Source organism: Lycium barbarum, chromosome 5, assembly GCF_019175385.1.
Source record: "Lycium barbarum isolate Lr01 chromosome 5, ASM1917538v2, whole genome shotgun sequence".
In the NCBI taxonomy this organism is placed as follows: domain Eukaryota; kingdom Viridiplantae; phylum Streptophyta; class Magnoliopsida; order Solanales; family Solanaceae; genus Lycium; species Lycium barbarum.
Genome location: NC_083341.1, coordinates 27,190,181 through 27,212,280, shown reverse-complemented (window position 1 = coordinate 27,212,280; position 22,100 = coordinate 27,190,181). Strand labels below are relative to the sequence as shown.

The 22,100-nt window shown below is 44.7% G+C and overlaps 1 long non-coding RNA gene across 1 annotated transcript; it reads right to left on the bottom strand.

Annotated features, from left to right (window-relative positions):
• Positions 1 to 219: 219 nt before the first annotated feature.
• Positions 220 to 701, bottom strand: LOC132642420 (uncharacterized). The gene is made up of 2 exons (XR_009583146.1): positions 419 to 701; positions 220 to 338 (listed from the first exon to the last, which is right to left on the bottom strand). It is a non-coding gene; the product is annotated as an uncharacterized LOC132642420 (long non-coding RNA).
• Positions 702 to 22,100: the final 21,399 nt, after the last annotated feature.

Here is a 22,100-nt window from a genome sequence, read left to right as displayed (position 1 = left end):
TCGTTCAGAAATCAGTTTTAACAAGAAAATATAATTTTCTCTCTGTTTCCCTCTCAAATTATCTCCCGAACTTCCAATTAGATCTTAGCATCTTTCAGCATTGACAGTTTCTTAAATAGCTGAAAACCCTTTGATTACCATGTGCTGAAGATCTACAATACAAAGTTGGAGTATGTTGCTCGAATTAGATTGACTAGAAATTGTAACGAAAATGAATAATTGGAACAAATTGTGGAATTTTATTGATATTCAGATGGGTTACAATAGAAGGATAGAATGTAGAAGAATTCAATACAAGAATTAAGAACTCCAAATGATTCTTGAGCTCCAAACAATTCCTGTAATGGAGAAATGAGGATTAGGAAAGGATATTGAGAAGAAGAAGAGAGAAGAGAGAAGATTGAAGAAGAAGAATTACCTATTTACAGAGTCGCCACTTAGAATTGAGTTTTGGTGTTCCAAGTCACCTTATTGAATCTCTAATCAAAAGGAAATCACTCTTCTATTATTGGTCTGCCAAAATAAAAGACCGGATAAGGAATTATGTTGACCAAAAATAAGGTATTAGGCATTCCCCGAGTCCCGTGTTTCTAGCATGTCCACCAGTAGGCTGGCCCAACACAGTGTAGCAGTTTCTGCAAACAACCACGGCCTGAGAATGGCTAAAGACAGTTGTTATGCTAAAGAAGCCTTGGCACTAACATCCATGAATCAATAACTGCCTTGTGCTAGCTGCCCAATCTGTTATTCAACAACCTTACAGTTGTGATAAATCTCAGCCGTTGAGTGTAATAATTGGACTTCTAATCTCCACCGTTGGTTAACTTTTAATCTCTACCGTCTATTATTTGATTAGCCTGCCACGTGGATAAGTTGAAGGTTAGCGCACGTGAGCTATGTGTGTCTCTAATCTCCTAATTATTGAATCAGAAATCCCCAATTCACCAACAATCCCCAAATCGATCAAACCCTAAATCCTGAAACACCTTCATAATGGAGTAGAAATTAAAACCTAATTTGTTTAGGATTTGGTATTCGCTAGTTACTTTAATTAGTGTTTTAAAAGGTTTTGTAGTCAAATGTATATGGAAATAGTTTTTTCACTTTCTACTCAAAGTATGTTTTGCACTATTATACTAATAAATAGGGGTGTTAGTACCTATTGAACACCCCTATTTTCAGTGTCATATTTTGGGAAATTGTATCATTCGGACAGTTTCTTTAATGGCTGCTCAAAAGCCTTTGATCAACACGAAGAGCACATTCTTTCACATATTCATCCCATCAAAAGCTGAAGAAGCTTGTGAATCTAACAACACTCTGTGGGTAGTGACTCGAGAACTAACAGAGATACGGGACATATATCCTGTCCTGAAAATTGATCTGAAAAACCCAAGACAGATCAAGAAAAAGATTACCCATGACGAGGTCGTACTTGGAAAGCTTGGTTATTCCATTTTTCGAGACGTTTGAGTACATTCTTCGATACTGGAAATTGAGCACGGCCAAAAGTTTGGTGAATAGGTACGGATTGTGTGTTGATGTGTGGGATGTAACTGAGGAGAATAACCCTAAGAAGTATGAAGGTGGAAGTGTTTTCTTTATGAAGCTGCATGACGACCATTATCTATCATGCATAGAATTGTTCAATGATCACGGATTGGATGTTGGTGATGGAATTGGGCTATATTGGGATCCTAGAAATTCAAGTTTTATGTTCAAATTACTTTCTAAAGTTAATGCTTAATGCAACTTTGTAAATGGTTCAAGAACCATATAGGACCAAAAGTGATATACCATATAGTCTTTTTGTTAGTATTACTCTTCATATAATTGTAATGAGTTTTGGTGCAGACAGAGATCAAACTAGCTAAATGTTGAATGATATTGATTCGATTCGGAATTTCGGGCTGTCACCAAATCATGTCTTGTAGAAATTGGAAAATTTGCAGTATGGAGTATGATGATTCATGCAGTTCCCAATTTAGTCTCTGTAATCCGCTCTTTCTACTTTTTTTTTTCTTTCAATTCCCTGTTAATATAGTGTTCTTAATACTCTAAGCACACTCTGGTTTTCCACAATCACTTAACAGAATATGCACAGCAATTACATCAAGAAAAGTCGTCCATTTCGCTTTTCTGTATTTAATACAAAAGATCTTCTCAATTTCGTAGAGGATAATCTTGACCCCGTGATACCAAATATTGATACGGGGTGGCAAAGAGAGTAACTTTAGCGCATAGGGTTAGAGTTTAATTTAAAATACAACTACATAAAAATCCAGTTCTAGATCCTGCTGGAATTGCAAGGGAAGTGTAGAATACATCATCATTCTGGTGCAGTCACACAGATGAAGTACTATTAGATTGCTCAAAATAACTAACACCATTAGACACAAGTGGATGTGCATTCCTACCCTTGAACACTACAGTTCAATAATCAATAGAGACTAATGTGCAGAGGTGTTGGGAAGCAGTATAACAACACTAAATAAAAGGGTAGCCCGGTGCAGAAAGCATCCCGCGTTAGCAGGGTCCGGAAGGGCCGCACCCCAAGGGACAAATTTACCGTTGCTCCAAGGCTCCCCTTCATCACAACACTAAATCCGAAATCTAAATATTTCTGCTTGACTTGCTGAGGGTGTTCAAATCATCAAATTACAAGCGATTTGATGATCAATGGACTGGGGACAGTGTCCTTGTAATATTAACTTGCTGAAAGTTTTACCTAGAAGGCTACTGGGTAGTATGATAATCATTATGCTTTTCGGACTATGACTCTCCGTTCTCTTTTGTACTTCATCCGTTTGATGCATAATTATCAGTGTTCTTCTTACCTAAGAATATTTAGCACTTGCATCAACACAAGGAGGTCTAAGAGTATTGTTATATAAATCTAGGCTTCTACCTGTTTACTACCAAACAGAAAGGCACCAAAAATCAAATAAATGGAGAAAATAGGTGATACCAAAAGACATATATGTGAAGCAGTGAAAGGACTTTTCACTTGATTCATTCATGCCCGTCCTGGTCAGTTCATCAATTAGCCGTCTCTCTGATATATGGCTACCGATACCCATTCATCTCTTAATTTGGGCTTCCGCTTGCTATTCATACATGAAAAGTTAAATTTATTAAAACTGTGACCGGAAGGACGTATAGTGGGAAATTTTATGTGAGTATTGGTTGCACAACAGTCAAACCTTTATCTCATTTGCCATCTCAGGAGTAAGGTTTATGTGTTGATTGGTTACAGATCGTGCTGCATCCATTGTGAAATTGTTGAAGAGCCTAATTGCTTCCACGATATGATCCTCATTTGCAACTTGGGAGCTAATATCATGATAAGAATGAGGTAGATTATTGATTAAAAACTGTTTGTATAAATGAAGCTGAAAAAGGCACCCAAGGGTGTAGCCTAGTGGTCAATGAAATGGTTGAGAACCATGAGGCCTCGGGTTCAATTCCCAACGGAGACAAAAACACTAGGTGATTTATTCTCATCTGTTCAAGCTTTGATGGATAGAGTTACCCAATACCTGTGTTTTATTTGTGGGAAATAGCAGTTACCCCGTGGAAATAGTTGAGGTGGACGCAAGCTGGCTCGAACACTACGGTTATAAAAAAACGAAACTGAAAGATAAAGATAACAGTGAAAAGAAACACATGGAACAAGGGACTTCCCCTAAACAGCATAAATCAACATAGTTTATAGCAGGATGATAAAATCCTCAAAGCATTTGATCACAAAGAAGCAACATATAATTGTGGTACTTACAGTCTCATTCTTGCAAGAGCTTCACTCAACCTCACTAAGAAAAAGACGTGAAAATGGTCTCTCTTATTTTTACTGTACAAGCTCTACATAGTTAGAAACTATCAATCAACAGTGCCCTATTCTTAAAACAAATGCAAACCACATTTATATGTGAAGTCTTTTGCGAGGACAAATCTCCAATGCAAGCACTCCTGAAGGTGAAATGTAAAAGAACTATACACCTAGACCTACAACGGAACTAAGGCAACAAAAAAAAAATGGAAGCAAGAGAAAGTCAGAACAGTAAAATTCAGTGTACCAATGTTAGCGCATCAGATTCTTCAAAAGAAGAGTCTGCAGGGGGCAGCAAATCTAATTTCCAGTGTGGAGAAGTTTCATAGAAGAGAATGGAGAGATAGGCCAGGAGTTCAATTTTTTCTCTGACTCTAAAATCCGTTCTACAAATGATTCGACTCTATTGTCACAAGTAGAGTTGCTGACCTTTCTCGTGAGTGTATTATGTGTTAAATAATGCTTAATGCAATAACAAACTGTTATACATTCACTTTCTTTTTCTTGTGTTCAGCTCGTCATCACCACAGACTACTAAAACCTCTCTTATCAACCTATTATAGCTTCAAAATTTGGGGAAAACACAGCATTATCTTTGCTTAATAATTTCTAAACCTTACACCCCAGTTAATTGAAATTTTAGATGACATATGAGTACATATTAGATGTAAAATTTCTTCAAGTATAAAAAAGAGGCACATGAAGAGGAAGAACAAGATTGTACCTTTTCATAGACACTTGACCAAATCTTGTTTGGAAGATGAGAGCTTTGGGAAGCACCGACATAAAAATTTTGTTTCATCATGTATTACCACTCCATCTATCAGAAGTTTCTTTTTGACTGACATGGGAATTTTGTCTCATGCGTCATAACTGAATCTATGGAAAATATACAGAATATGCACACATCATAGAATATTTTCCAGGAAAAACACATCCACATGTAATTTCTTGGATTATCTACTGAATCTGTACGCATCATCAGAACCATCTATACCTTAGTAATCAAACAGAAAGCATTTCTGCTTTTTGGACTGATGTTAGTGGACTTAATGGTCGGTAAAGAAAATACTCTGCTATTAACGTAGTGTATACCCAGACTTTTCTCTCTGATTAGCTCCTACAAGAAGATAAGAGGCAAGATGCAAGGAAGACAGTTTATGGATAGCCCTTTTCAGTTCCAATGAACGGAATTGACGCACAAAAAAAGAAAGAGCGCAGAGCCCCTGCCCGACCTGTAGGTCCGCTAACGTAAAGTGAGGAGTTGAGCCTGGACTGGCGAACCGAAGTATTAACATATTTTACTATGAAGTCGGGGAGGCCTCCAATTAGATTGAACCGCCCCTGCCCTGAATCGTGATGGACGAATAAATGTTCTTGTTTTATTAGAAAATCCTATCGATACTATTAAAACATAAAATGCTATTTTATAACAATTTGAGCATTAGTATTCTGCATGCTTTGCGGGTACAGAAGTCTAGTAGTTTCTGAAAAACCACAGTATCCTTTTCTTAATTATTGTATGTTATTTACAGTCACAAATTACACATTGTGTAAAACTCACCAAGCAGGTAATCCTCGCACATTGAAATTACAGAACTGTAGGATTATCTCATAAGGTGACTTCGTTTGTTTCTCAACGTACTGTTTACTATGGACCATATATATGATAGTTACTTAGGAAAGGATTTGTTTCTATTATCGTCTGCAGTGGAATTTGTATACGGTAAAAACCGGATATGAGGCAAACCGGTGAAACGAGGAACCGGAGGAAGGAAGGAGACTGTGCCGGATACTGTTCGCCCTTGATCGGGGTAATGCTTAGGTCGGGGCTATGCGAGGGCACCGACCGATCTGCCTTCGACGTCGTTAAAACGGCCAAGACCGGTTACCCGAGCATTCACGGCCGTTGGTCCGTGTAGCCATCGGTCCGGGTAGCCGTTGGTCCGTATGGCCGTTGCACGCGGGCCCCGCGTCAATAGCGTCCTGTCATGGTCAACTACCCACCATGCGTGTGTCAGACGGCGCCGTCAGTCTAATCCCACCAAATCTGTGCAGAGCTGTCCTTATTGTTATTATTTTATTAGTTCATATTGTATGAAACCATAGAGGTTACACTATAAATAGGGCACCTCCCCCTCCTTTGTAAGAGTTGGTTCCTTTTACTTTCCAAGAACACTTATAATAGAAGAATTCACATGTCCAATCTCTCTCTCAATATTTGATTCGGCCAAGGACGTCCGTTTCCATTATTATTGTGTTTCTTATATCAAGTGTTTCCCATTGTTATCATAGCAAATTGTCATCAGTAGCTGTTTTATTAAAGAACTTTCATATACATATTTTCTCTATCTACCATACGTCAAGACCCAAAGCACATATCCTATACCTACTTGCAAATTCAATTGATTATCCGAATTCGGGGTAAACAGTTTGGCGCCCACCGTGGGGCTAGGATAATAGTGGTCTTTGGCCTTGATTTCTATTATATTCATCAAAATCAAAAACGTCCCTGCCCGTCTCTGCGAAAACGGACTAAATGGCTGACATTGAACAATCCGGTCATGTCAATAACACCGAGATTGTGGCGGAAAACGAAGGAAGCGGACTACGGGCATTGCCGAACCCCGCTGACCCGAACCCCGTCGATTCAAGGGAGGGACTCAACCGGAAAAATACCGTGGATCAAGAGAATGCCGCCCTACTGGCCACTGATCCTCTAAATACTCACAATTCCGTTACATTATCCCGGGATCGGGGCCGGAGAGAACCGGTCGCACCAAACGACGGTGTTAACTTACGTTTAATTTTTGAAATGTTGCAGGAACAAAGAGCGGCAATCGCCGAGCAAGGAATAGCAATTGCCCGGCTGCAGAACGGAAAGGGTGAAGCAGGGGCGGAAAAGGCAAAGGGTACTGCCGACAACGGAAGAAACGAGACACGAATGGTCGAGAGCGACGGCTCTGGAGCCGGCTCCTCTACCGAGGTTCTAAAGATGCTCGAAACTTTGGCGAAATGGGTAGATTCAACCGAAAAGAGGGTCGAGACATACAATTCTCGGGTGGACCAGATACCGGGGGCTCCACCTTTGCTGAAGGGGACGAATTCGAAAAGGTACATTCAAAGGCCTTTTCCACCGAGTGCGGCCCCGAAACTGATCCCGAAGAGGTTCAAAATGCCCGATATACAGAAGTATGACGGCACAACGGACCCGCACGAGCACGTGACCTCATATACCTGTGCCATAAACGGTAATGATATGGAGGAAGATGAGATCGAGTTGGTGTTGCTGAAAAAATTTGGGGAAACTCTGTCGAAGGGAGCGTTGACGTGGTATGACCACCTACCCGAGCATTCGATCACTTCTTTCGAAATGCTCGCCGATGCCTTCGTAAAGGCACATGCCGGTGCCATCAAGGTGCAGGCCCGTAAGGCCGATATCTTCCGGATAACCCAAAGGGACGATGAGAAACTGCGGGAGTTCGTCAACCGGTTCCAGAGGGAACGGATGGAACTCCCCCCGGTGCTAGAAGAATGGGCCGCACAAGCTTTCACAAAGGGGCTCAACATGATAAGTTCAGCTGCTTCGGCCAAATTGAAAGAAAATTTGCTGGAATACGAGGCCGTGACATGGGCCGATGTCCACAATCGGTATGAGTCGAAGATTCGGGTGGAGGATGATCAGCTCGAGCTCTCTTCGGTAAAGTTAAAAGTGAATAGAAGTTTCGGGAAACCGAGGAAGGGTTACGAAACGAAGTCCAAATCATCAAAAGAAAGGTTTCAGCCATACTCCCACTCGGAGAGGCCAAATTTCAGGTCGGAAAAGTCAAGGGAAAGCCCGAGCCACTTCTCAGGTCGATGTAGCAAGCGGGTCGAGCGCCCGTCAAACAGCCGGGGGCTCTCGTTTAGGAGTGATGCCGAAAGTTCTGCCAGCAATAAGGGTCCACCGAATATTTCGGAGTACAACTTCAACGTCAGTACTTCAGATCTTGTCTCGGCCATCGGCCGCGTCCCAGATGTGCGATGGCCGAAACCACTAAGGTCAGATCCGGGACAACGGGATCCGAACATGGTGTGTGAATATCACGGAACCCATGGTCACAAAACTGAGGATTGCCGCCAGTTGAGAGAGGAGGTAGCCCGGTTATTGAAAAACGGCCACCTCCGAGATCTGTTGAGCGAGCGAGCCAAAAATCACTACAAGGAAAGGGAAGCTCATCGGAGGGTCGAACCGGTTGAACACCAGCATACGATCAACATGATAGTTGGGGGTATCGACGTCCCTCGGGGGCCGATAATGAAACGGACCAAGGTCTCTATTGTTCGTGAAAAACGCATCCGAGACCATTCAACCGGAGGCTCTATTTCCTTCGATGACGAAGACGCGGAAGGCATCATTCAACTGCACAATGATGCACTGGTAATTTCTATACTCATCTTTAAAACTAAGATTAAACGTATTTTGGTTGACCCAGGTAGCTCGGCCAACATCCGATGGAGAGTGGTCGAACAGCTAGGGCTGCTAGATCGGATTGTATCGGTGGCTCGGGTACTCAGTGGGTTCAATATGGCCAGCGAAACTACGAATGGAGAGATCTCGTTGCCCGTGAACGCGGATGGAACCATTCAGCAAACGGTGTTCTATGTGATCGAAGGCGACATGAAGTATAATGCGTTATTGGGCAGACCTTGGATACATAGCATGAGGGCAGTTCCCTCAACACTGCATCAGTTGCTGAAGTTCCCCACCCCGGAGGGGGTGAAGACCATCCGAGGTGAGCAGCCCGCGGCAAAGGAAATGTTCGCAGTAGAGGAGGCGGCGCCCCGGCCCAAGGAGCCGGCTCAGGAAAAGAAGGGTGTAACCGGTGGGGAGGTCCCCCAATAGCAACCAAAGTATACCGGGCCAGATCCAGTGCACGAAGAAGATGACTTCGGGATACCCAGATCCTTTGTCATGCCGGATGACTCGGACGCGACCAAATCAACCCTAGAGGAGTTGGAGCAGATCATCCTGTTCGAGTTCTTACCGGACAGAAAGGTATAGCTAGGCACGGGTCTCACCCCGGAACTCAGGCGCAAATTAATTGAGTTTCTTCGGGCTAACGCCGATTGCTTTGCATGGTCGCATATAGATATGACAGGTATATCACCAGAAATAGCATCACACAAACTCAGCTTGGACGGGAAGTTTCCCCCGGTGAAGCAAAAAAGAAGGCCCATGGCGGAACCAAAACACGCCTTCGTGAAAGACGAGGTAACAAAGCTTTTAAAAATAGGTTCCATCCGAGAGGTGAAATACCCGGATTGGCTTGCTAACGTGGTGGTGGTGCCCAAAAAAGGTAACAAATTTCAAATGTGTGTCGATTATAAGGATTTAAACAAGGCATGCCCGAAGGATTCATTTCCATTGCCTCACATCGATAGGATGATCGATGCGACAGCCGGACATGAAATGTTAAGTTTTCTCGATGCTTACTCCTGGTACAACCAAATTCGGATGCACCCGGAGGATCAAGAGAAAATATCCTTCATCACCCGTTATGGGACTTACTGTTATAATGTCATGCCTTTCGGATTAAAAAATGCCGGTGCAACTTACCAACGCCTAGTTAATGGAATGTTCGAAGAACAAATAGGGAAAACAATGGAAGTTTATGTTGACGATATGGTTGTTAAGTCCCTGGAAACAGAGGACCATTTAAAGCATTTGCAGGAAACCTTCGATGTACTCCGCAGATACAACATGAAACTCAACCCGGAGAAATGTGCCTTCGGCGTAAGGTCTGGTAAATTTCTGGGGTTCATGGTGTCAAACTGGGGAGTTGAAATCAACCCGGACAAGATCAAGGCTATCGAGGATATCGAGGTCGTGAACAACATAAAGGGGGTACAGAAGCTCACCGGGAGGATAGCGGCGCTGAGTCGCTTCATATCGAGGTCCTCGGACAAGAGTCATCGTTTCTTCTCTTTGCTCAGGAAGAAGAACGACTTCGTTTGGACACCAGAGTGCCAAGAAGCCCTACGAGAGTTGAAGGGGTACCTGTATAGCCCACCGTTGCTGCACACACCGAAGGCCGACGAGCCACTTTTCCTCTACCTGGATGTCTCCAAAGTGGCGGTAAGTGGCGTTTTGGTCCGAGAAGAATCAGGTACGCAATTCCCCATCTATTATGTAAGTAGAACTTTGGGGGATGCGGAGACCCGTTACCCCCATTTGGAAAAGTTGGCATTAGCGCTGGTAAGCGCTTCCAGAAAGCTCAAACCTTATTTTCAATGCCACCCCATATGTGTAGTAACCACCTACCCTTTGAAAAACATCATGCATAAACCGGAGTTGTCAAGTAGGTTAACAAAATGGGCTGTAGAGATTAGTGGTTACGATATCGAGTATAAACCTCGAACGGCCATCAAATCCCAAATCTTGGCCGATTTTGTAGTAGACTTTACCCCGGCTTTGGTCCCCGAGGTCGAAAAGGAACTTTTGCTGACCTCAGGAAAGACCACGGGCATTTGGTCTCTACACACGGACGGGGCCTCGAACCTTAGAGGTTCCGGACTAGGGATTGTCCTTAGGACCCCGGCCGGGGATGTCATTCGACAATCCGTTAAAGCTGCTAAATTGACTAACAATGAAGCTGAGTATGAGGCTATGATTGCAGGTTTGGAATTGGCTCGAAGCATGGGAGCCGAGATAGTCGAGGCAAAGTGCGATTCTCTTTTGGTCGCAAACCAGGTGAACGGCGTGTTCGAAGTAAAGGATGAACGGATGCAGAGGTACCTCGAAAAAACCCAAGTGGTGTTTCATCAGTTTAAAGAATGGACCTTGCAGCACATACTGAGGGAGCAGAACAGTGAGGCCGACGCATTGGCAAATTTGGGATCCTCAGTCGAGGGGGAGGAAATTGACCCCGGGGCAATGGTGCACTTATCAAACACGGCCATAGAAAGCGGACACGCCGAAATATACACAATGGGCTTAACTTGGGATTGGCGCAATAAGTACATCGACTACTTGCGTGACGGAAAGCTCCCAAATGACCCGAAGGAATCACGGTCACTACAGACCAAGGCCGCCCGTTTTTGCTTAGTGGACGGCCAATTGTATCGACGCTCTTTCCTCGGTCCCCTGGCTAAGTGTTTGGGCCCCGGAGAAACGGAATACGTGATGAGAGAGATACATGAAGGAACCTGCGGCAACCACTCCGGTGCAGAAGCTCTGACTCGAAAAATCATCAGGGCCGGTTATTATTGGAATCGGATGGACGAAGACGCTAAAAGTTTTGTCCAAAAATGAGACGGATGTCAGAAGCACGCTCCGATGATTCACCAGCCCAGGGAGTCGCTGCATTCGGTGATGTCACCTTGGCCTTTCATGAAGTGGGGAATGGACATTGTGGGTCCGTTGCCTCAAGCACCAGGTAAGGCTCGTTTCATTTTGTTTATGACTGACTATTTTTCTAAATGGGTTGAAGCACAGGCCTTCGAAAAGATAAGAGATAAGGAAGTCATCGACTTCATATGGGATCACATCATCTGCCGTTTCGGCATCCCCTCCGAGATAACCTGTGATAATGGTCCTCAGTTCGTGGGCGGCAAGGTCAATAATTTCCTCGAGGGATTGAGGATTAAGAAAATCGTGTCAACCCCGTATCACCCGTGCGCAAACGGAAAGGCAGAATCCACGAACAAAACGATAATCCAAAATCTGAGGAAAAGACTTGAAGCGTCGAAGCACCATTGGAGGGAGATATTGCCGGAGGTGTTGTGGGCTTACAGAACCACATCCAAATCGAGCACAGGGGAAACCCCGTTCTCATTGGTTTACGGAGCCAAAGCCCTTATCCCCGTGGAAGTCGGCGAACCGACCCTCCGTTTCAGGTATACCACCAAGGAGTCAAACGGGGAGGCCATGGCCGTGAAGCTCGACCTCGCAGAAGAACTACGCGAAAGCGCGTCGGTCCGCATAGCGGCCCAAAAACAGAGGATGGAAAGATACTACAACCGAAGAGCCAACTTTCGGCATTTCCAAGTTGAGGATTTAGTGCTTCGAAAAGTTACCTTGCACACCAAGAACCCCAACGAGGGAAAGCTGGGTCCGAACTGGGAAGGCCCGTACAAGGTAACCGGTATAACTGGCAAAGGATCGTATCAATTGGAGTCCATGGACGGGCATCATCTGCGTAATAACTGGAACGTGGCCCATCTAAAGAGATACTACTGCTAAGGTATGGTCTCCCCATGTTATCTTATTAACCTTTCTCTTTTGCAGGAAGTCAAGAGCGGGACAAAATTAGAATCTAGATCTGAAAACACGTGTTGCACTCTTTTCCTTAGTACGGTTTTGTCCCAAAATGGGTTTTCCGACAAGGTTTTTAATGAGGCAACGAGTACAACGTGTTACTTAACAAATATAATAGGCAAGCCCCCGGATACCCGGTGTCGCACCCTCCGATTGGGGACATAATAGCACTCACCCGACCTCGGAGATCGGATAAGTGCTAGGGGAGTACTATGCCACACTGAAGACGACCCCGATTAAAGCAGACGGAGAAGCTCAACATTTGCTACGGCAAAACTAAGGCCCGGCCACCGGCCATAGCCTCCGATGTAAGGACCAAACGATCATAACGAATCGTGTCCCATTTTACATTTGCTACGGCTAAGGAAGAAAGAGATAAAATTCTCATATGTACAAACATTTTGCAAACACAAAGTTATCAAAAATTGGGATAACAGCTTTCTGTTAAATACACTTTGCTCAGTTGATAACCACAGTATTTCGATACTGCCTCATTCGCATACCCTACGCCCGGTACCATGGTCGAAATTCGGCAAAGGCAACGAGATCACAATGATCCAAGCCAAAATTTGATAAGCCACCGGCCCCAAAATATCGGATAAGACCTACGGGCACGATGAATTAACTACTACGAGTCGACTTGTCCTAAAACGGACCAACGATCATGGCAAAAATCATAGCAAACATCCAAAAACGAAGAAACAAGGAAAAGACATTCTTTATATATGTATACAAGAGATGCTTTTTACATCAAAAACCAAAATCCTACAAAGGCAAAAAACAAAAACAAAGGATGAAGCACAAGCCCCATGCTATCCGGCATGGCTAGAGGAGGATGAGTGTTCGGACTCGGTCCGCTCGGAGTCGTCTGACTCGGACCCAAGGGCACGGTTGGCCTCCTCCTCCATCCTTTTTGCTTCAAGTATCAGGGCCAGAAAATCCGAAAGGCCGTGCTCAGCTTGCTCGAGGGTGATTCGCCGAGACTTCCACTTCTCATACTCGGCGACAATAGCAGTATGAGCCTCGGCCGCCTCAACACTTCTCCAGGTTTCTTCCAAGTCGGCCTCAGCCTTGGCTAGCTTTGCTTCTAGATCAGCCCGGTTCTCCTCTAGGACACTTATCCTACCATTGGCTACCTCTAGCTCGGCCTTAAGGCCGTCATTGGCAATAACCTCCCCCTCGAGCTCAACTCTTAGACCTTCACATATCCGAGACCGCTCCTCGGCTTTTTCCTCGGACACCCTCTTGCGCTCGTTGAGCAAAGAAACCTCGGACTCTAGTTGTCGGTTCCTCTCGGCCAAGCCCGTAGCATCAGCCTTCACCAAGTCCAGTTCCCCCCGGAGTTGGGAAACCGTGGTCTCGATCTCATTCAGCCTCAAGGAAAACTGGGCTATATCCTGGCTAAGGACGATTTTGTCAGCCTCAAGGCTCCGGTTATAATCGGTCATAGCAGCCAGTTCACTCTTCAAACGACGGTATTCGCCCTTAGCCGCATCAAGCTCAGGCCGAAGGTTGGCCAGCACGGCCGCCCGGTTCAACTCTTCCTCTTTCTCGGCCCTGGGCGTCCAGTTGCCCTCGAAGATCGTCTATCTCGTGTTGGGCACGGATGAAAGCTTCATTGACCAGAACCACACTCTGTAAGTGAAACAAGTCAGAAGGCTTAGGCGAAGTAAGGATAAAATCCACAGATAAACTATACAAGGATGACAGAAGAGCTTACTCGGTTGCTTGCATGCATACCCTCGTTAATGAGGCACTGCCAAGTGAGCCCGATCATTTTGCGCCTGTCCGAGTCAGAAATAAGGGGTCGCAAATAGCTCGCTACGCCCACCGGACGCGATAGAAAGCTGCAGTCCTCGGGGACGGTGACTACGGCCGATCTGGTTCTCCTTGGCTCCACGCTCGGGGCCGGGAAGATATTTACCAAGCTGTCCCTGGCGCCTGATTCGGAGATCCGATTGGCCGGCCTCGTGGCTCGAGGAATAGGGAGATGACCAAAACCCGCTGCTTCGCCGGTAGCCGGGGGGGGGGGGGGGGGTGCTCGAGAACATATAGTCAAAATCATCCACCCGCAGGACCGGGGTAGATGAACTTGGAGCAGCCTCAATATTTTCGGCAAAGGCTGGGGGCTCCGCAGTTGCAGCAGGCTCATGCTCAGGAAACGGACGAGCGCCTGTGGGGGCTTCGGTCTCCGGTACTGGATCGGTCCTTTTGTCGGCTTCAGCAGCAGCCGCTTCCCCGGATCTTCTCCTTTGCAGGGGAGTGTCTTCCGAAGAAGTTTCACCTGAAATGTCGATAAAGTCAATCGACCGAAGAGGAGCCGGTGAAAGTATTTCTTCCGCACCTGAACGTGGAGCTGGAACCAAGAGACCTTCGCCGATAGAAGGAAGGGGTGAAGCGGAGATTGTCTCCTCCGGTATGGGAGCCACGGAGAGAACTGAGGCCACTCTCCGAACAATAATGTCGAGCTCTGTCTCTTCCCTTGAAGACCGAGCAACGCTTCTTGCCTTCTTCCTTTTTGGCGTCTGCCCCCTTTCGGAAGGCCGTTTCCTTTTTGCAGCATCGGCAAAAACACGGGAAGAACCCACCGTGTCAAAATCAGACACCGGTGCAGGGGGAGCGGTCCGTGATTCCGGTCTAGGGGCCACCGAGCCGTTGGGCAAACTTGAAAAACAAAGACAATAGCAAGGGTTGAGAGGGCAAACAGCCATGAGCAGTGGGAAATACAACGAGCATGAAGGGAAACAAAATGTTACCATGATTTTGGGCGATCCACCGGCCGCGTGACAGGTGGGCCCATGTCCGGTCGTCGTAAGGATACTGGTCGAAAAGTACAGTGACCCAGTCACTCAGATTCCGAATGACCGGAGGAACGTACCCATTGGCTGACAAAATAAGGAAGAAACAGTGAGAAAGCGGGATCGAAATTTGACGAAACAACGCTAAGTCAACTATTCGAGACTTCAGACTTACGCTTGTTATTCCATTTCTCCGGGAAAGGCATATGGTCGGCTGGGATAATGTCCTCGGTCTTCACCCGGACGTATCGCTCCAGCCATCCCCGGTCTCTATCTTCATCCATTTTTTAGAAGAATGAATTCCGGCTGCGCTTGGCCAGTTTCATTACGCCACCCCGGAACAACCTCGGGGAGTATAGGCGTATCAGGTGGGCTAGTGTGAACTCCTTCTCGGCATTGTTGGCCAACAACCGGAGACACGCTACGACCCTCCAAACATTTGGGCCGATCTGAGCCAATGTAACACTGTAAGTCCGACACATGTCGAGGATGACCGGATCCACCGGAGGGTCGAGTTTGAGCGTGAAGGGGTATGTGTAAACGTATAGAAACCCTTCACGGTGGTCAATAACGGATTCATCTGGTCCAGGGGCGAAAACCCGAACTAGACGGGTGTCCCACCCGCAATCGGCCCGGACTGTATCGAGCTTCTCCTCGGTAATAGATGAGAGATACCACCTCATATCGAATCCCCTGTCCGAAACGGAGGAAGGCTTTTCGACCTCAAGATCTTTGTTGAAGTTGAATTTAGCCGGTATGACATCCGAAGCCGTGGGCTCAAATTTAGCCGGAGACGTAGTCTCGGCCCCCGGGGACAACACCGGTGGAGCATCGTGGGAAGTGGATTCGGACATCTTGGAAATAGGAAAGAAAGAAGGTCCGAGAGAGGAATTTAAGAAAAATGAAGGAACTGGTGGTTCGAGGAGGAGTAAAGTATGAAACAACAACACTCGAGCAGAGAATATTCGACACCAGTGGTGACCAAGTTGGTTCTTTTGCACGCACTATGAAACAATGAATCAGTAAGCAGATCAAGTTTGGAGTTAATTGAGTGTGGTGCAAATGGGAAGAACGCAGAACTGAAGAGGGGTTGAAGAAGATTAGAGCGTGAAAATGGTAAAGTGAAGGGGTAAAGGGCCTTATATAGGCATGGAAGAGGAACGGTTACCGAGGACGACCAATCAGACGGCGCCACGTGCCCCCATCATTAATATGAAGCGACTCGAAACGACGTGTAAAAGGCGGTTGACAGGAGTGGACCACCAGGGGCGAGACACGTGGCCGATAAAAGGGGAGGTATTACGCAACCGTTCCCGCCAAAATACGAAGATAACGACGGGCTGACAGAACCACCGGTTTCAAAAAGGTATCCACTCCCCGTTACTCCGATAGATCGGAGACTCGGGAAGTGTGGGGGCTATCTGTATACGGTAAAAATCGGATATGAGGAAAACCGGTGGAACGAGGAATCGGAGGAAGGAAGGAGACTGTGCCGGATACTGTTCGCCTTTGACCGGGGTAATGCTTAGGTCGGGGCTATGTGAGGGCACCGACCGATCTGCCTTCGACGTCGTTAAAACGGCCAAGACTGTTTACCCGAGCATTCACGGCCGTTGGTCCGTGTAGCCATCGGTCCGGGTAGCCGTTGGTCCGTATGGCCGTTGCACACGGGCCCCGCGTCAGTAGCGTCCTGTCATGGTCAACTACCCACCATGCGTGTGTCAGACGGCGCCGTCAGTCTAATCCCACCAAATCCGTGCAGAGCTGTCCTTATTGTTATTATTTTATTAGTTCATATTGTATAAAACCAAAGAGGTTACACTATAAATAGGGCACCTCCCCCTCCTTTGTAAGGGTTGGTTCCTTTTACTTTCCAAGAACACTTATAATAGAAGAATTCACATGTCCAATCTCTCTCTCAATAATTGATTCGGCCAAGGCCGTCCGTTTCCACTATTATTGTGTTTCTTATATCAAGTGTTTCCCATTGTTATCATAGCAAATTGTCATCAGTAGCCGTTTTATTAAAGAACTTTCATATACACATTTTCTCTATCTACCATACGTCAAGACCCAAAGCACATATCCTATACCTACTTACAAATTCAATTGATTATCCGAATTCGGGGTAAACATATGCAATGCGGCCTGACTATCACAGAAAACAGGAACTGGACTAAGGGAAGACAAGCCAAGATCACCAAATAAACGAATCAGCCAAGCTATCTCAGCAACTACGCTGCGCAGTGGTCGATACTCAGCTTCGGCTGAGGAGAGAGATATGGTTGGTTGCTTCTTGCTTTTCCATGAAACTGGAGAGCCCCCAAAGGTGATATAGAACCCAGTAATAGATTTGCGAGACTGAGCACAAGCAGCCAGTCTGAGTCACTATAAGCCAGCAGTGAAGTGTCAGGGGAGTTAGATAAAAGAATGCCTAGACCAGGATCCCTTTGAATGTATCTGAGGACATGTATGGCAGCCAGCATGTGTGGAACTTGAGGAGAGTGTAGAAACTGGCTGAGGTGTTGCACTGAGAAAGATATGTCTGGACGAGTATGCTGCAAGAAATTGAGTTTGCCCACAAGTCTTCTATACGCACTGGGATCAGACACTGGTTCACCCATGTCTGCTGTGAGTTTGACCGAAGAGTCCAAGGGAGAGACAACAGTGGAAAAATGGTCACAGTGGAACTCCTGTAGAAGATCAGTGGCAAACTTGTGTTGCGACATTAAATACCCTTGGGAGTGTTTGGTCACTTCCAGTCCCAGAAAATAGTGAATGGATCCTAAGTCTTTTATTCGAAACTGAGAGTCTAGGAAGGATTTGAGACTGTCCAGCTCATGTATATTATCCCCAGCAAGTAAAATATCATCAACATACACAGCTAACACTGATAAAGAACCTTCAGAAAATTTTGTGAATAGAGAGTAATCATTCTTGCTTGAAATGTAGCCTCTACTCAACAGAGCCTCAGACAACTTGGAAAACCATTGCCTAGATGCTTGTTTGAGGCCATAAAGGGACTTTTTAAGTTTGCAAACCAGTGGAGAAGATGATGAAGAAGAAGGGGAGACTTGAAGACCAAGGGGGATCTTCATATATACATCCTCATGAAGATCTCCATGCAAAAATGCATTATTCACATCTAATTGATACACAGTCCAGTCTTTCTTGGCAGCCAAGGATAGAAGACACTTGATGGTGGTAAATTTCACAACTGGAGAGAAGGTCTTAGTGTAATCTATCCCCTCCTTTTGGGTGTCACCCCTAATGACCAGTCTGGCCTTGTACCTTTCAATAGAGCCATCAGATCTCTGCTTGATCTTGTAGACCCATTTGGAAGGTATAGGCTTCTTGGAAGGGGGGAGAGGAACAATATCCCAAGTCTGATTTGCTTCAAGTGCCTTAAATTCTTGTAGCATGGCCTCTTGCCAGGCAGGATGAGAAACAGCCTGCTGGTAAAACTGAGGTTCATGCAGATGCAACTCAGTTGGAAAAACCTTGGATACAGATGGAGGTTTAGGTTGAGATTGGGCAGTGTTGCAGATGTAATCATCTAAAAAGGCTGGTCTAGTGTGGATTCTGTTGGAAGTTCTAGTAGGTAAAGGAGCAGGAGGCATAACAGGTATAGAGGAAACAGGAGGAATTTGGGCTACAGGAGGAGGCTCTGCAACCTGGTCATCAGATAAAGGAACAGCAAGAGTGATAGGTGCAGGTGAAGAGTGTGGAATAGGAGGAAGGGTATCATCAGAAAGAGGATCAGAAAGAGGAGCAGCAGGAGGAAAGACAGAAGGGTGTGAGGAGGTTGAGTAAGGAAAAATGTGCTCATAGAAGAGTACATCTCTGGAGAAGAAGATAGAATGATTCGATAAATTCAGTAATTTGTAACCTTTATTGCCACATGGGTAGCCTAAAAAGACACATTGGGTTGATCTAGGATGAAACTTGTCCCTGCCAGGTTTTGGTGTTGAAGCAAAACAAAGACAGCCAAATGATTTTAGGTGATCATAAGGAGGAGGAGTATTGTGTAATCTTTCAAAAGGGGAAATAGAACCTAAAACTGTTGAAGGTAACCTATTGATGATGTATGTGGCTGTGAGTACACAGTCACCCCAGTATTTGGTGGGTAAGTTAGATTGGAAAAGCAAGGCTCTGGAGGTCTCAAGTAAGTGCTTGTGTTTCCTTTCAACTACCCCATTTTGTTGTGGAGTGTGAGGTATAGTGGTTTGATGGAGGATTCCAGACTCATTGAAGAAACTAGTGGCTTCATGGCTGCCCCCCAACTCAAAAGCATTGTCTGGTCTAATGGTTGAACAGAGGAGTGAAAGTGGACTTTAACCATAGTGACAAAAGCCTTAATAACAGAAAAGGCATTGCTTTTAGATGAAAGTAGATGGGTCCAAGTGACTCTGGAGAAATCATCTACAATGGTAACAAAATATCTAAAGCCATTATAGGTTTTGGTGTTATAGGGTCCCCAGGTGTCTAAGTGGACAAGTTGGAAAGGGGCAGATGATTTAATATAACTAGAAGGAAAGGGTAACCTCTGTTGTCTGGCCATGCGACATATAGGGCAGATGAAAGACTGTTTCTGAGAGATTTTAGAGGATAAAGAAGGTATGGACTTCATAGTGTTGAAAGGCATATGCCCAAGTCTCTGATGCCAAAACAGATCCATTTTATTTATTGTTGAAGGTATATTACAATGAGGGATTGGGGAATGGGAAATAATAGGATCAGAACTAGTGGTAGAAACATTACAATGGAGAATACTAGAGACAGTACTAATAGGATCATGGGATGTATCACTAAGTTCAGGTAAAAGAAAATACAAACCATGGTCAGCTTTACCAATTTCCAATTGCCTCTTCAGAGAAGGGCCCTATAAGAAACAAGAGGAAATGCTGAAAACAGCCATGCAATGTAATTGAGATATAAGTTGGAAAATGGGAATCAAATTGAACTGAAAAGATGGAACTAATAGGACATTGACCAAAGTGATATCATGTTTCAAAGACAGTGATCCTGTTGAAACAACTTTCACTTTGTATCCATTGGGCAAAGTGATGAGGTAAGGTCTGGACAAGGGTTGAATATCATGTAAAAGATGTTTGTGTGGGGTCATATGATTAGTGGCACCTGAGTCTAATATCCAAGGACTTCTACCTCTACCTAACTGAGCAGATACACAATTTACAACAGAATGTACTGCAGGATATTGGGAAACAGGCATATTGCACACACCTGCAAAGTGAGCAAAATCTCCATCAGCAAAGTTGGCATGACCATGAGTTACTGGAGACTCTCCAGAGGCAGGACCAGGGTTGGGAACTAAATGAGTATGCTGGAAGAGATTTCTGAGATGGTGATATTGTTCCTTGTTCAACACATAGACTGGAGAATCAGGAGCATTGTATGTAGGTGGTTCAAGAGTTCTGCCAGGAACTCCAGGTGGAATGAAGTTATCAGTTTGAACACACGAAGCTGATTTCTTATTCTTTGTGAATTTGAAATCAGGTGGATAGCCATGGAGTTTGTGGCATTTCTCCATAACATGCCCAGGCCTCTTACAATACTTGCAGAATAGTGAAGTTGAGCTAGACGAGTTCCTTTTGGGATCAAAATTCACCTTCTGATTATAAGTCCTATGAGAACTAGTGGAAGCAGAAAAGGAAGCTGAATCACCAGAAAAACCATGACTAATGGGGTGAGATTCTTTCTGGCTTTCATCATGTTGGAGAAGTGAGTAAGCTTTGCTAATAGAGGGAAGGGGTGACAACATCAGGATTCCACTTTTCACTGTTGAGTAGGAGTCATTTAAACCACTAAGGAACTGAAATAGATGTTGGTCCTCTATGAATTTATGAAGTGCCCCACAAGAACAGGTTGGACCAACATAAGCTGAGGACAGATCATCCCAGAGACTCCTCATCTTTGTAAAATAGGTTGCAATATCGGAGGAGCCTTGAGAGGTTGAACTAATTTCCCTATGTATTTGGATATATTTAGAACCATTCGATTGACCAAATCTGTCATTTATATCACTCCAAATTTCTTTAGCAGTGGGAAGGCACATTACACTGATAGCAATATCTCTAGTTAATGATCCAGGCTTTTACCATGTCGTTACACCTTTCCCAAAATGAATACAAAGGTGAATTAGTGTCAGGTTTAGCTATTTTCCCAGTTATCAATCCTAATTTGTTCTTGGCAGATAAAGATGTCACCATACTACTTCGCCAATGAACAAAACCAGTTCCATTAAAAGGTATTGAAACCAATTGGCTGCTAGGACTATCGGAAGGGTGAACATAAAGTGAATGCGACGAATCTATGGTGAATTCCTCAAAACCTCGAGTATTATCCGTGTTGCCACTGTTCGCAACGGGATTACTGAGGTTAGCCATGAAGTAATCGATATCGTGTTGGAAATATGCAGCAAAGAAACAATATGAACCCTAATTTTGACTGAGTCCTAAACAACCAATTTTCAGCTATAGAAATCAAATAAAGCTGCGTTCGATGCGGAATAAACGAATACGAGTGTGAGCAAGGAGAGATGTTACCGATTTTCTTCACAAAACCTGAAGAATCAAACCCAAAAACCAGATGAAACCGGAAGTTGCGATCTACACAAATACTCAACCATTTCTCTCGAGGGTAAGGCCGCACGGTGGCTAATCAATTGAATGAACCGAATCCAGGCTCTGATACCATGTTAGATTCGATATCAAGCATATGCGATCGAATCCTTGATTGAAATGAAGAACCCTAATCGGGTGAAGAAGGAGAGAGAGAAAAAGGGAGAACCCTTTCTTTTCTTATTAAAAATCTGAAAATGACTTAGGAGAGGTTATATATTTATTACAAGTTGGACCCGGGTCATAAGTTGACTTGGGCCTAAATCAATACCAAACTAACATAACCAAAATGTAATGGGCCACAACTGCTACTGATCATTAACTTTAGACAATGACTTTAAGCAACTTTAGGTGTCCTAATTCACCCTAAATAATTAGGTGGCGACTCCTTAACTTTAATTAACCCCGAAATTACCGGAATGTTGTAAACCATTTTGACTTCGATTAAAATGGGGTATAACACCCCTCATCTAAACATTATTCTTACAATAATTTTTGTACCTAATAGTAAATTTATCCTCCCACAAATAATA